This window comes from Bombus pyrosoma, linkage group LG16 (assembly GCF_014825855.1).
Source record: "Bombus pyrosoma isolate SC7728 linkage group LG16, ASM1482585v1, whole genome shotgun sequence".
NCBI classification, from domain to species: Eukaryota; Metazoa; Arthropoda; class Insecta; order Hymenoptera; family Apidae; genus Bombus; species Bombus pyrosoma.
Window position 1 is genome coordinate 3,456,886 of NC_057785.1, and position 17,135 is coordinate 3,474,020.

Genomic DNA, 17,135 nt, shown 5'->3' on the forward strand with positions numbered 1-17,135 from the left:
AGGAAATCGACATCATTTTCTAATATTACCTTTTCACGACGATCATCGTTATTTACCATACCTGAAAACCGGTTTCCCGGATGAATCACCATACTATCTTTTCTCAATTCTCTTTAGTAGAAAAAAAAAAAACAAGTTTATTAGTCACGTGTGCTCTATAACGCTATAACGTTACAATTTCTTTTTTAGTTGCCTGTCCTGGACTAGCAAATCGCAGCATATTTATTCCGATTTAATTATCGTTTCTTTTTTTTCTTCCTTAATCGATGTCCTCTTATTTACATCATTAATTCTTCTTTTATAAAAACAAAGTTCAAAATTAACTCAGATTCGTTCGATTTTTTTAAATGTATTTTTCAGAGTAATATTATTTTTTTTTTTTCGTTATAAAACTAAGGTGGATGCATTAATTGAATTTTTGCATCGTCCGTAGTTAGTCTTTAAAATATACGTTCATTCGGAAGAATATTGGAAAAATCGGAAAATACGATAAAATTACCTCATGGTCATCCTTTTGCAAGGATAGTGAGCATATCTGGGTTAATATTCGATCGATACCGGAATAGTTTAGTCGATATTACTTAGGATTTAATGACAGCCGATTAACGAGTGGCGTGGGATTGATCGAATCTCGGTGGCCAGAGAAATTGTCGACCAAATAGGAGACAGGAATTACAAGGCGTGAGCACTCCATGTTCCCGCTATTCCCTCTGCCGCGTCTATCTTTAGCTCAGACTCTACAGAGCGTTTCAAAAAAGAGATGCATAACCTTTCCACGAACAACTTATACCGAGAATTCACTTCGAAACTAATATCAGACAAAATTTGGTCACGAAGAATTCTCAACAAATTGGCTAAACTTATTTTCGTTTGATCGGCAAATTTAGGTTAGGATTTGGTAACCTTCTTATCATTCTTTTTTCAAACTGTCAAACATAATAGATTTCCACTAGATTCGGAATAGAATTGCTATTGGATCAAATTTCAGGTTATGTAGCCTATTGTAGAATGGTTTTATCAGCCGAACAAGATTCAATCGACATTAATTTCAATACAAATCTTGTACTCGGTTAGTAAATTTAGGTTAGGATTCGACTTAGCTTTTGATTAACTTTTAGCTTAAATGCTGGATGCACGTAGCTGAGATTTGACCTATGAAATCATATTCCATATCATATTGCGAGATTATTGTATACTGTCTGTCGCCAGAGTTGGATGTTAAACGTTAAACGACACAAGTCGGATGCCATCACGAGCCCCTGGAATCAAGCGTCGCGACAGTGGTTCGACGAAGAAACGAGTCCCTCGTTCCTCGAATCTCACGCGTCGTTTGCTCGAACGATTCGGCTAAAGTCGCGAGCAGACGTCATTATGTGGCAAGACACAGCCGTTTGAAACTTATTCACCGCGTCTGCCATGGCTCGTCGCCCTTTTTTTCTTTCAAAAACGTCACGCCAGCGTTCCACCGATACTTGACACGGCCGACACGACGCCCATTGAAACGTGCGTGCGCTCATTAACGCGCGATGAAATCGAGGAAAAACCGCGACACGCCGCATGCTATGCCGGTTAACCCGTGTCGACCAAGTTTGGTTCCGTGGAAACGGCATTCTGGCTGATCTATGGGACCGCGCGGGACTTCAAATGGTCAGGAATATCGTCTAAGCTCGTACAGTCGGTAAAAAGCAACTAATTTGACGGAATATCGATGAAAAATTCAAGTCGAAGTTGCTGAATATTCCAGAACCTCGTAGACTTGGACAAATTCTTTAAAAACTAGCGAACTTTTCAATGTCTGCAGGTTTCTTCGTTTTTGTTTCTTCGTATTTCGTTCGTCGAGTATCGAGCTGCTTTGCTTTCGCAGAAACGCGATTCTGCCTGATCATCGGGACTGCACCAGCTTGCGAATAATTAGGTCTTTTAGCCAGCAAAAAGTGGTCAGTTTGATGAAATGGATGAAGCGTCGCAGTCCAAGTTCAGACTCTCTAGATATGTTTAAGAAGGTCCTAGAATCCTGTACTCGAAGGAATTCTTTACGGCCTGGGAAAGCTTTCTACGTACTTAGATTCCTTCTACATTCTGTCTGTCGGCTTCCAGACGAACGACAGAGGTTCCAACGAATCGTTGAAAATCTAGGGGAACGTTCCTCGAGCCTGCGGAAGAATTTTCTTCTAATTGTCGCGTGCTTTCGCTTCCTTCGCCTATCTTCAACTGGCAGAATCCGATATTTTGAACCAGGAAGACCCAGTTCCTTGAACCTCTGCACTAAATTTCTATTCTCGAAACATCTGGTAGATGCGACACCCACGATCCTCCAACTGCGCAACGCTGTCTCACCCCGAACCGATCTCACCCCGAATTCCATAAAAATCCCTCGCGTCGCCAAGCATCCGAAAAAACGACAATTAAAATCCCCAGTGAATAAGGTCACGTGAAAGAGCAACAAATGTTGCGCATACGTTCTTCCACTCGTCTCAGCGGAGCTTTCTTTTGTAGAGAAATAGGCGGTGGTGGGGGACGAAAATGATCGGGGTTGTAGGGAAAGAAATTGCTGGTTTTTTCTTCTTCTCGCCCCGGTAACCAGAGTATTTGGGTCGCGTGTCCCACATTCCGACCATGTTGAAGTTAATTGCAGGTGTTAACGACGATTACCGTCGTCTGTGCCGGCTACAGGCTGTTTATATCCGTGTGTGTCTGGTCTTTTGTGCGACCAGGTCGAGCGGGATGAATCAAATTTCTTCCTCTTTGTTTCCTGCCTCCGCTTCGTAATTTCGTCCCCCTTCTTCTTTTTCTTCTTTCTTTCTCTTTCTCTCTCTTTTTTTTTGTTGCTTCTCTCGTTCTCCCTCGCTCGTTCTCTTTCCTTCTCCAACTACCCTTTTCAGTTTCTCTCATTTTTTCTCCCTTTGCTCGTCGTTTCCCTGTCGGCGAAGAATGGCGAATCGTCGACCTGGTATTTCTCGAGGACAGATTCCTGCCGTTCGAACCGTTTCGCTTGCAGCTTGAGAACATAGCCACGAATAAGCTTCCGATTCTTTGGCTCTGTCTATGCGCTGGTAACTGTGTCGAGATCCGTTTTGCTGGCAAATTTTACGTCCACGGGCGTGGCTGATTTTTATATTCGGTTAAGGCTAGGATAACGAAAAGCAACGGCGTTTCGTTCGCGTTCTTTAATTGCTGTCTTCACTGAATACCATTTTATGAGATTAATTTTACAGCGCAGCAGCTTTCTTTTTTACATTGGATCTGATTTTTCTGCTTTGGGTTACGGTGAAATTGAGGAAGAAAATTTAGTTTGCATAAGTTTCACGGTGGTTTAGAACGTGCCGGTGTGCTGTAATTAGATCTGGAAATTGTAAGAAAACCTCAGTTTTGATTTTGCATGTAATTATTCAGCCGTTAGCTGATATCTACTCGCCTGCTATGGTGTACTGGCTGAAAAAAGGAAGGTTTCTAAAATGAGAAGCATAAAGAGACGCTGTAATTTTACAAGATGAATATGTATTTAATTAGAGCAATTAATATTACACCGCCACAAAAGATTCTCTCGTTCTATAAAGAAATAATAAATGCACAACATTTCTCCCTTTGTGTTATTTTATTGAATTAATGTATGATACATTTTCTTTCGATAGAACAGACGAAAGAACGAAACGACAAGAGAGGAAATGAAACCCGAAAGAAACTTTTGGGACAACCTAATAAATAAATGGTGAAAGATCGTCAGCACAAAAGTTCATAATATATCAATTTTCAACTGTACTTTATCCCAATGTTACACGTACGCGATGTCTAAAATCACAGTGGGGCAATTCGAGCAGATTCGTTCACCTACTGCAGCTTCCAAAAATGATATTTCACAATTAATCGATCAAATTACGACTCTATCCTCCAAAGCGATACATTTTCGCGACTCAGATCTACATGGAGCGCGAGATCTACATACAGCGTTGTTCTACGAGAAGAATAGCGAACTCACTCATGCCACTCTGATTCCCAGTCATACGATGGCAATGAAGCGCGAAATAGCCCGACAATGACTGCATTATCGCGTTACGGCTCGACAACCAGCTATCAATTATTCTATTTGCCAACGATAACTGTTGCAGCTCGTTATCTGTTGCATAGACACGCGCGCCACGTTCTCTGCCAGCTATGCGAGGAGGATGCGGAAAAGAAGAAACTACTACGAAATATCCATATCCAATAAATTAAGTTTGCCGCGCTGAGTTCACTCCTTGAACTGTAGCGGTCAGTTGGTTTTGCATATTTCAAAGGAGACCACCGTAAGTGCGTATTTATAGAAACCGTCTCTCTGTACGTACGTGCTGCCGAACAACGGCAGTTTTTCGGTGACGAAATTGCTGGAAATAGCAGAGAGACGGAGCGGCCCGGCTCCTCACGCACCTCGTGCCCCAATTCCATTACGCTTTCTTTCACTACGTTGCCCCACTAGGGCGTTCCTTTCTCTGTATCAGCCGCTGTCCTCGTCAGTGCTTTTATTGGGCGAATCTCCGAGCGGTTTCATTGAGGAAGAGCAGAATAAACCAGGGGAGGCTTGCCAAAATTGGATCACTTAACCTGGCCAAGGTGCGCTGCAGTCTGACACGCTCCTATGATTCTCAGACTACGCTGTTAGTGGCCGTACGTACGAGGAGAAGCTGGCCGATACGGCTCACTCGTCGCAGTTCACGATGAAATTTTATAAGAATTGTGTTTTGTAAAGAAAAGAAGAGAATCGACACTTGTACGAAGTTAGAAACGAATGGAATAATTTTAACAGTTTAACGATACACATGCGGCGAAATTGCTATTCATTAATCATTGTATATACTAATTGCTGTCTCTGATCTTATCTCAGGCAACAATATATCACTGGTTAATTAATAGGTGTTGAAGTGGTCACCATTTTTATGAAAACTCTACATCTGGTCTTTTTAGTTTTCTCAAGCACTGAAGCCATCCACAGCGTATAAACAAAAGACTGGGACGAAGGCAGACTATAAACAGTAGACAGGCGACGTTGGCTTCGGGGTTTTTCAGTTGTAGGGTAACACTGTTTATGTATCTAATAACCTCAACGATAGATATCGATAAAAATAACGAATTAGCGTGAAGCAGATAAAAGAGGAATAATCGAAGATGGATGAAAATTACTTGTATCGATACGCCTAGTTTGAGCAGCTTTAAACGTATCTATTCAATGTTGAGGTCTCAGGATAATTGGAACGTGTGTTTGCATTTACGTTCGGGAAGTTTTTATAGATTTGACGGGACAGCTATTTATTACAGATAAATAGAGAACTTGATCGATGCAGCTGTATTCCTGGCTTCAGTCTCAATTTAGCGGACCATGTAAATATCGCAGTTATGAGAGAAAGCAAAGAATTAGTGGGAGAGAAAGGTTCTTCTATCGCGATGTTGAAAATTCATAGAGATACCTTTGTTTCGATTAGATTGTACCTGGTGTCCAAATACTTCTGCACGATAGCGATACATACGAAAGTATACTTACAACTTACTGTTGGATGTAATTAAAATACTCGTAAATTCAACTAAATTCTTCATCAAGAAGATGTAACTTTAATGTGCAACTACGTAAAAAGAAGAGGAAAATAGCGGAGGGATTGGAAAGCGAAGGAAGAAGGAAAATACTGAGCGTAATCGCGTTTGCTATTTCGACGATTACGAGCGTCTATAATTTCTAAAGCTACGTTTGAATCGACCGGTACAATTAATTAGCAAACGGCGGTAGACGGGGCAGCGCGAATTCGCTGCGAAGTGCCCGAGGCAGATCAAACATAAGCGAGAGCAAGAGAACGAAGAGAATTAATTTGGTTTGCCGATATTCCGCGAAAAAAGAGCCGCGAGACGATTTCGTCGAACGCCTGGCTCGCTTATCGTCTCTTCTCTCGCAAGAAAACATGTTTTGTCGAGGCGTGTGACCCCTTTTTCGAGGCCTGGCCGACCGGATCTTGTCTTTTGACGAAGAGAAACGCCGTGGAAAAAAGTCGAAAAGAGAGACACCGGCCGCGGCACATTCAATTTACGTAATTCCTGAGACGAGAAACACCGTATGCACAGTGAAAAGCGCAACGCATCGGCGGTTAATCAGATTTCTTCAGCTTGAAAATTTTTGCCAGATACTCTAATTGCTATGTCGGCCGCTATTCATTTACGTTGAATCAGGTTTGGCAGCGTTGTTTTTTTCAATAAGGCACGTTTCATTCCAACATACAGCTGTCCATAAGTCATTTTTCCATTTAAAGGTCGTGCAACAATTTCTTATCGTGTTGTATCGCATGCTGTTTCTAAATCTTTTTATATAATTTTATTGTGTATATATAATAAAAAAGTATATTAAAAAAACTTGTTGAATTTTTCCACTATTATATATATATATATAAACAGATTTTTATTAGATGCCTCGAAAAAACCACGTGGAATTAAAGGTCTGTTTGCGTCATCGAATGTCATCACTGACTCACTTTTGATATCTTCTTCTTTATATATTATGCATACTCTATATATTATTCTATATATATACCGTCAGACTTTTATTAGAAAAGCCTCGAGAAAAAAGCACGCTTAATCACAGTTCCGTTTGAGTATACGATATTCCACATACGACACGCTATTGGTTAGATAAGACCGATGCAAAAGCAATGACCTTTGGTACCGACCTAAAGAAACGCGATCGAACTTACTCAATAGACCTATATATAATCGAGCGATGACGTCACGTTTGTATTAACGCACAACAGTGTTGGGATCTTGGCGAATTTGTTCGCCGGTACCCGCGGGACTTCGACTTTATAAAAACGTTTCCGAGAATTTGCATTAATCGGGGATTTTTGTTCTTTCATTTTTTATTTCAAGAGATAGGATCAGGACAGGTCACGATTCACGATAGTTGGAGCAACCGAACGGGGATAAGTACATTCTTATCGTCGAAGATTGTACGAATTAAGCAAACGCTTTAAATTAAGTAAACTTACCGCGAGCTCGGCAAGAGAATAATGATTAACCGGTTCCATCTCAGCCGACAGGATATTAATATTCGATGGGCTGGTATAATTCAGCAAAAGTGGTCTGTTATCGCCGCCTCTGCCGAGATAATGTCTCCATTTATAAACGGCCTGCAATATCTGTAATTTTACCTTGAAAACTCCATACTTGTCGATTGTTATTGCATGGCTGAATTTTCGTGGATACAAATTGAAGGGTTTGTGCACAATAAGGAAGCAGCTTCGATATTTGAATTATATTTGTTAGAGGTAGACATCGATCTTATATCGAAATATAGGAAAATTCATTGCTACGAATATCGTGGAATTAACTGTGAATTCGTTTGACAATTCGATTTTCATCGACATTTCATCGACATTTGATAGATCGGTTTCGTGTTTCTTGTTCTATTCAAAGTCGAAATTGGGGCTGTCTCTTTAGCGCAGCAGCCCCATCGTCTGGAAAAAATTGACTAGCTTACTCGATTAGAGTTCCTGCTACAGACGCACACAAATGAAGCGTCTCATTATCCAAATATACAGGATATTCAGCTACAGGTGTCAGGAAATTTAAGAGGCGATTCTCGAAGCCAAAATAAGACAAAAATCAAGAATAAAGAAATTGCATTTGCGGCTTTGTTTTCTAGTTATTGACGATTAAAAATCGGCGAAAATACCCCTGCACGCGGGCAAACCTCCTTGCACCAACGAAAGGAAGTACACCGTGTGTGTCTCTCGTAACTGGTTGCGTATCTGCATCTGAAATGTCAATTATGGTTATAACTATACAAAAAGAAAAACGTATTCCATTATCCAAAAATACTTATACCATCTGATGTTTCCAAAATGTAGAACATAGGTTTTTCATGATTGGTAGTATATCTGCAGCAGCAAATTTCAATGATGCTTGTAACGTATTTCTCCCATAATTCTTTGGGTATTTACACTTAAAATTTCAATTATGGTTGTAATTACACACCCATCATATTCTTTAACGGACGCGGCGCTTAAAAGTCGCTTACAGAGAAAAAAGAAGCATGTTGCTATCAGATAGTCCGCTTACAGGAAATCTGATCTTTGCGTTGTGTAATCGTTTCTTGCTTCTCCATGTCGATTTGCCTGGCGTAGAGAAAGCGTCTGAAGGTTCGTTTCATCATCCGTCGATGCATAATCTGGCCATTTACGGCTGTCGCTCGAACAAAACCTCGCTATCTCTCTTCTTCGTCCCTTTCCTCCTATTCTTCGCACGGTGTTTCCCGCCTTGCGGAGGAAACAACAGATTCTTTTTATTTCGTTGCTGGTATCTTGTCTAACACGGACGTAGATAAGTCTGCCTGATGATCGAACGTGCAAAAAAGTGGGTTACACTCTTGCGAATCGCAGGAAGGAAACGGTCTGCGCGCTGGCGGAGATTAGTTGGGCGAGAAGAAGAGCTCTGTGCTCGCGAACTTGTCGTTTACACTCGGATGAATCGAATGTTCTGTGTTTCAAAGCACAGACTGCTATCTGTTTACTTGCACCGATCCTGCTACATAGCTGCAGCAACTTACATCCACAGCAGAAACGTTACACGGTAACTTGTTTGGTGGTCAGAGTTCTACAAGATTCGTTTATCTATAGACTATTCGTTTCAGTTACGAATCATTCTATCTTGACAATTGTATAGAAAGGCTATAGGAAGAAGACTCTACCCTCTTCTAGGCCTACCTCTTAGAACTTGTAAAGTTCAAAGATCGCTCCATTTTCATCTACGAACGCTTATATTTTTTGGAATTGTACGTTAGATTGGAGAACTTTATTTTAGGGACTAAGGTAAATGCGACTGGTCGTGGAAAGTGTCTTGAAGGCCAGAATCTGAAAAGGTCAGCACTCGTTCATAGTACAAGGTGATTGGTTTCAATTTTAAAGCAAAACACGAGATCGCGTTTAAAGATTTTGAGAAGTAGGTTGAATTGGAGAACATTGTTAGCAGGTTAAAGGATATGAGGAAGAAAGAAGGAAGAATCAATTTTCTAGAAGGATCAGGAATGATTCTTGACGTAGCGTGACAGGCAGGCTGACTCGTTTCAGAAACTACGGATCGAACTTGATAATTTTCGCTTGTAGTAGAGGAGAATGCAAAAGCGTTTAATACACACGTTGAATACAGTCTCTTCTTCATCCATTACAGAGACTCTGAAATCGCTTAGACTTTTTATCGACGCGTAAGTTTCATTCCAACCTCCAGTCGAATAGAATTTGCATTGCACAGTCAGTGAAGAGGTAATTTTCTCTTTTTCCGTCGCTGAAATCGTTTACCATCGAATTTCTGCGAATGAAAATGACACGCAGCGGCTGAAAAGAGAACGGATGCTCGATAACGTTGAAAGGAAACGACCACGCGTGACCCTGGCATTACACGCCGATCCGATTGAACGTGTCTTTGGACGTGTCGCATGAGTTGTGTCTGTTTCTCGAATTTTAATCGACTCGAGGCGCGAGAAGCCTGCGTACGATTCGATTTACGTAATAGCACGTGTAATACTGTAAAAATAGAAAGTGGCTGGCGGAAACGAACGGCCTGGCACGCGTAATTTACTCCAGAGATCTCGTGATTCCCCGGTTGCCGGCCGAACATCCCGCAAACGAACCTAATATCCCAAGGTTATCGTGTTTCCAATTAAGCGGCAATTATCCAAACATTTTCCATCCAACACTTGCGTCCTGCACACGTCGATCGTCATTACGGAGCTCATCAGCGATTGATTACGGGGAAAATGTACGCGCTGGCAAATCCACCGTGTCAAGGAATTCCTGTAGAAATTAATGGAACACGAACCTTTCCCTCTCTCGGACGCCGATGCTCTTCAAATTATACCGGCTGACTACGGGGGATGGTATTAATCGGTTATGCAGGCAAAAAGGATTGGGTTTCCGGAAGAAATCGCCTGGTAAATTCGTGGGGTAGATCGCTGGTTAATACATAGCTACTATTTTATTTTATTTTTCCGCAGGCCTATATTAAAGGGCGAACATACATACCAAATGTATCGCCAATTTTTCTCGCTTCTCAACGGCAACGTACCTGTGAAGGGACCATCGATACGTATTGTATACGGCATACAATTAATTGTATATAATATTGAGTTGGCAACTAAGTGATTGCGGATTTTGTCATTAGGTGGTCATGACAAAATTGCCAACCCAATATTTAATGTATGCGGTATACAATTAATTAATTGTATATATTGAAGTCAATCCAATCTTTAATGTATGCGGTGTACAGTTAATTGTATATAGTATTGGGTTGGCAATTAAGTGATTGCGGATTTTGTCATTAGGTGGTAATGACAAAATTGCCGACCAAATATTTAATGTATACGGTATACAATTAATTGTATGTAATATTGTGTTGGTAATATTTAATGTATACGGTGTACAATTAATTGTATATAGTATTGGGTTGGCAACTAAGTAATTGCGGATTTTATCATTACCACTAATGACAAAATCCGCAATCACTTAGTTGCCAACCCAATGTTTAATGTATGCGGTATACAATTAATTGTGTAAAATATTAGGTTGGAAATATTTAATGTATACGGTATACAATTAATTGTATATATTGGGGTCAAACCAATATTTAATGTATACGGTATACAATTAATTATATATAATACTGGGTTGGCAATATTTAATGTATACGGTGTACTATTAGTTGTATGTAATATTGGGTTGGCAATATTTAATGTATGCGGTATACANATTAATTGTATATATTGGGGTCAAACCAATATTTAATGTATACGGTGAACAATTAATTGTATATAATACTGGGTTGGCAATATTTAATGTATACGGTGTACAATTAGTTGTATGTAATATTGGGTTGGCAATATTTAATGTATGCGGTATACAATTAATTGTATATATTGGGGTCAAACCAATATTTAATGTATACGGTATACAATTAATTATATATAATACTGGGTTGGCAATATTTAATATATACGGTGTACAATTAGTTGTATGTAATATTGGGTTGGCAATATTTAATGTATGCGGTATACAATTAATTGTATATATTGGGGTCAAACCAATATTTAATGTATACGGTGAACAATTAATTGTATATAATACTGGGTTGGCAATATTTAATGTATACGGTGTACAATTAATTGTTTGTAATACTGGGTTGGCAATATTTAATGTATACGGTGTACAATTAGTTGTATGTAATATTGGGTTGGCAATATTTAATGTATACGGTATACAATTAATATTATATAATACTGGGTTGGCCACTAAATGATTGCGGATTTTATCATTACCAGCTAATGACAAAATCCGCAATTACTTAATTGCCAACCCAATATTTAATATATAATATGATCGATTATAGCGTTCAAACGATCAATGTATATCGTGAGTACAATACATAGATGGAGTAATATGCGAAGCGAGTGGGAATTGATTTCTGGTGAAAAAATAGGAAAGAGACGTGGAATAATATTTGCTCGTCGAAAGCTTGGTTTTCGAGAAATTCAAGTTTGAAAATTTCCGAAGTATACTTTACCTCGGATAATTGCCAATGGATATGAGCAATTAATAGATTATTGTACAATAAATGTGAAAATAAGCAAAAAATGCAGGATAAAATTGAAGCAGAATGGGTTCTAAATCAATACAATTTTTCGACGCTATATGTGTTACTGACATAACTGTTTTTAACTTAGTCAGATCTATCTAACTACATTTATTTAAAATAATGCAAGAATTTCATTTCTCATGTGTTTCTCAACGACAGTGATCTGAGAAACATCGCCAGTCCTTGACAATTGTGCGGATTCTGAATGCGAAAAAGATATTATAACTGTAAGCACGTCGACGATTACTAATACGCGTACTAATAACGCAGTAATTCCCATTCAAGGGATACGCTGATTTCAATTTTCAGTGATTGAAACAGATTTATAATGATACTTAGCTACGTAATGATATTATGAATATTAGATACATAATGAAAATGTATGTATAATTGATGCATATAACAAAATTGAACAAGATGGGTAATGAATTAAATAAGATGAATAATTCATTTGCTCGATACATTGATAGACCGACTTACGCTGTTTTCGAATTTCTGGATACAATCTTTCCGTTTAAGGCTTCATTTTCAAGAACATAGAGCCTGAACGTGAAAAACGCGATTAATCTGCTATTGTGGTACTTTTATCCAATTTATAAAAAAAAGATATTTTAGAAGAAAAAAAAAAAAGGAAAATGCTTATTCGCTGCTCCAAATTTCACTCGAATCGAGTCATCGTTGGAAGCTTTCTCAGTTGATGCATATTTCTAAAGTAAATTTTCGAGTCACAGGGGTATGATCTCGATCCACCGATGACAAATACTCCTTTGTGACTTGGCAAGTTTCCAATTTTAATGGTATCGTTATAAATCTGTTTCACGCACTGAAGACTGAAATTAACGTTTCCCTTGAATGGGAATTACTGCGTTATTAGTTCGCGTATCAGTAAATCGCCGGCGTGCTTGCAGTTGTAATATGTTTTCTGCATTCAAAAGCCGCACAGTCCTCAAGGACTCGCGTATCTCCGTATTACAATGCGTTAAACTTTCTGTCAGGTACTAAACGTCGAAACAAAGGGAAAAGTCAATACGCAGACACATCGATTGACTTGTTATCTTCCAAGTTCCACTCTCGAATGTCGCAAAGAAGAGGAGAAAAACGCGCGTACGTATACGAAAGCGAGAAATCTGTCGCTAAGCGAAATGGACAGATCTGCGAAACGTGTTAATAGCGTTTCGAGTCGATGCGTGTGCAAACTCGAATAAACGTGGTGAGTTAATAATGTGCTAAGGAAAGGGTCTCGATCTGGAAGGTTGCTATTTAACGTTGCTGATGGCACGGTTTACGAGCACTGTTTCGCGTCTTACGTCAGACGTTCGTGACATCATACGTTGATAATAAAATATTCCACTGATCGAGACGAGGATAACAAATTATCGCAGTTTGCGCTGGCAACAGAAGGCACGAGCGAATTGAATTTCTCGTGGACGTAGGAATTTCTGCGAGAATTTCAGGTCGAATTCACAGTGGTTAGAAATCGGTCGAGTTTGCTTTCTAACGTGGCTCGTGATCACAGTCGTAGCGGGCCACGGTCCTCAAAGTCAAGAACGAAAGGCAATCGTGTGTCTGACACGGTTCGTTACGCTTAATTCTGTCGTTTGTCTTGGTTGTGGCCTAATCGAAACCGCAACACACGCCACGTGCACGCTCGTGCTCAATTTTAGTCGTCTCGGAAGTCCATTGTATTCTTGGAAGTCTTATTTGGTCGAATCATCTGTGGAAACCTTGTGTCCAATGTTTATGCAAATAAGAATTAAATCATTTGTATATTACCATAGTGTAGGAATTTTTCTTGAAGATCTTCAAATTTTTGTTTAGCGAAAATAAAACTTGTACGTTAACTTTATATTGCTTTCTCTAAATGAATTGCCCTGACACGGCGATGACTCCCTGACACGATCATGTCTAGTGCCAGTGAAAATTATAATATATCAAGCTTGCGTTATCTTCTTGAAATATTTATGCATCGTATTAGTGTCGACGTTCTGTTTGTTAGTTTGAAGTATTAGCTTTAAGCCGGATATTAACAGAAATGGGAATATCAATCCGAAATATCGGTTTACGTTCGAACTCAATTTTAGCATAAGGTGTGCTATATTATCTGCGTAATAATGTTTCGAGAATATCATTGTCGGGAGTTTGGTTAATCGAATTGCCTCCTAATCGAACGAATTCAAAATTAATAAGCACGAAGCAATTTTAGTGACGGCAATTCTCGTTTTTGTAAGAATGATTGGAATTTTAGAATTAGAAACGGAACGACGTGGCAAATTAAAAAGCGGCCAATCCTCGAATAAACAGATCATCACGACCGAGATATGAGAAATTTTAGATGCCAGATACGTATTTCCTCGACTGTTGTTGAATTTCTGATGTCGGCTGGGTATTAAATAATTCTGCTAATATTAAAAATCTGTCAGGTCCGATTAACTATTCTTTTTAAGATTAAGAAATTAAGTATTAAAAACAGATTAGATTTGTGTCTCTTGTGATATTTATTTGCAAGAATATTTTGATGCTGAAAATCTATTAAATCATAAAGGTTATTCTATTAAAGTTTCACAAAATTAAATTGTAAAATCATGATTATTATCGTACCATTGTCTCTCTAAAAGCATTCCACCGTTTCCTTTGTACGAGATGAAAAGAATCACAGATTAATTCTAGTTATTTTGATCCGTAGCATGGCACAGTTCAGCCACGAAACAGTCGAGTATTATAAATAGGTTTCATAATGAAAAATCAGATATCATACGGCACTTACGTGCCTATACCTCACGAAGGTGTACATCTTTCCTTTTGTATTTTGTTTCTTTAACCTACCTGTTCTCCTCCTCGTTTGTATACCTCCAGATATTTTTCTTCTTCCAAATTTTGAAATACTTTAACCTTAAAAAGCATGGGATATAGAAAAAAAGTAGAACAAAATATATGTAGAATACAGAAATCACACAAATTTTCGTATAATGCAATTTTCATTTCGGCTCGCACAGACCAGACAAGAACAGCAGGGTCAATTCGTCACATACAGTGCAAGTCTGTTTGTACGAGTTCCTCGGGCAATAAACGGTTTATAAAATTGTGTAATTCGCATAATAGGAGCGTGACAAATTTTCCTCACTTTCTATTATTTCTTTGAAACTTTCTATTATTTTCCCTCCACATGATGAGATCTCTCACGTTCGGATAAGCAAATTGAAGCAGTCAGAGTTCAGCTAATCGCCTGCTATCCATGTCAAACTTTCATTCCAATAAATGCAGTTCTACCGTACATATTAAATAAACCTATCTACTTAAGAAAGAGAAAATTTGCAATTGCAGTTCTGAATCTTGAAACCAGTTTCTCGCGTATAGTAACTAAGTCAAGAGCAGCCCAAGGTGGACAAAATGGTGGGAACTGGCGCGATCTGGTCAGACAGGGTCCCAGTGCGGCGCGAACGATTCAGCGATGAGTCAGAGGGCTGAAAGGACTCGCGCGAAAGTGTGTCGGGGCGTGGGGAGTAGGGAAACGAGCGAAGAAGCGAGAGAGTATGGTCGCGTAGGAGTAAACGCGTCGCGACGCATCACAATTAACGCGAATTGTCGGTTCGGTTGGGGCGCCGTTTCCGCGACGACCGAACCAGAAGCCTCTTCTCGGCTGGTGCATGCCGGGACGCGTGAGTTTGCAGCCGGTTAACTTGGTCGAAAGCAGCAGACAGCTTTTTCCAGCGACGGCTGGGCACGATCGTAAATCGCTTTTACGCGCGCCGCTTCTTTGTCCCGTTTCTTTTGCAGCGTGCGTGCCCCTCGACATGCTCACGACCTCGTCGCGATCTCGTTACTCCATATGTACGATGTAGGGTGCTGTCGTAAATCATTTTGATGGCTGGAATCATGTAGCAGACGGCCGCTTTAATTACTATCATTTTAGTCGTCTGACTCTTGGCTGGTTGTTGGATAAGATAGATTCTAAGCGAAGGGGAACAGACTGGTTGTGAGGAAGATGTATTGCAGGTAGTAATTAGGACTTGTGATAAGTTGTTTCATAGGAATATTGGTGTTTCGATTAACTATAATAATTTTTATCGTTTGACTCTTAGTTGATGTAGGATGGGGTAGTTGTTGAAGAAGATTTGAATAGTTACAAGGAAGATGTGTTGCATATAGTAATGAGAATTTGTGATGGGTTGTTTTATAGGAATATTGGTGTTTCTATTAACTATAATAATTTTTATCACTTGACTTTTGGTTGATGTAGAATGAGATAGTCGGTTGAAGAAGATTTGAATAGTTACAAGGAAGATGTGTTGCATGTAGCAATGAGAATTTGTGATGGGTTGTTTCATAGAAATATTGGTGTTTCTATTAACTATAGTAATTTTTATCACTTGACTNTTTGGTTGACGTAGAATGAGATAGTTGGTTGAAGAAGATTTGAATAGTTGCAAGGAAGATGTGTTGCATTTAGCAATGAGAATTTGTGATGGGTTGTTTCATAGGAATATTGGTGTTTCTATTAACTATAATAATTTTTATCACTTGACTTTTGGTTGATGTAGAATAAGATAGTCGGTTGAAGAAGATTTGAATAGTTGCAAGGAAGATGTGTTGCATTTAGCAATGAGAATTTGTGATAGTTATATATTTGATGTTATGTTATCTTATTATGACGAAATTTAAATGTTGCAGGGATTTAGTTTAAAAGAATGTTGCATTGTTGGAATATTTTTTAATGGGGAGATCGTTTATAGAAATTAGAACAGTGACGCGATGTTTGATGCAGTTTTCCGACGAATTTGGATTTGGAAAATAGCCTGCAAAATTTTAAATACTTTTTACTGTATCGAGTTCTAGATATTTCGGAGACTCGACTTTAAAGAATTATGCATTCTGTTTTATTTTATTATCGACGGAACAGTAGGTATTTTTGGAAATATAATTCTGAATAATTCGTAGAATTCTAAATATTTTTGCTAATCTATTTCTAAGAAACAATCTAAATTGTTAATATTTTCGATTTCAAGGAAACATTGTACAGAATTTCAAGTATTTCCGTGCTCTGGCTCCAAGGAATAATTTATAGTATTCTAAATATTTTATGTCAGTAAGCCTCGGCATATTGTCAATTCTGATTAATCACATTACCGCAGAATTTCCATTATTTAATTGTGAGAAATGCTAACGAGATTTATCACGAATATTATTGAAACCATGTTATCAGTTGTCACCAATAATTAGAGTACTCGATGGAGTGCGCACTACATTTTCAAAAAAGGTGTCCTAACAATAACACGGATCTCACATTTCGATAATGGAAAATTCTTGTAATTATATGCTAATTATATATAAATACGTCCATGAAATTCAAGGATGACAATTCTTCATTAGAAAACGAATGACATTGTCTATTAACAGTAATGTCTTAAGAGATATTACTGAAAATAATCCACGACAAACAACAAGAAAGATAACGTCTCAAATTTAGGTAAATTATTTTACTATTATTCGTCGTTTCGTTTAAACAA

The 17,135-nt window shown here is 38.7% G+C and overlaps 1 protein-coding gene across 25 annotated transcripts in view; it reads left to right on the forward strand.

Annotated features, from left to right (window-relative positions):
* LOC122576586 (basement membrane-specific heparan sulfate proteoglycan core protein) overlaps nt 1-17,135 on the forward strand; it is a 182,669-nt gene that overhangs the window by 30,915 nt on the left and 134,619 nt on the right. The gene's annotated exons all lie outside the window — the stretch shown is intronic.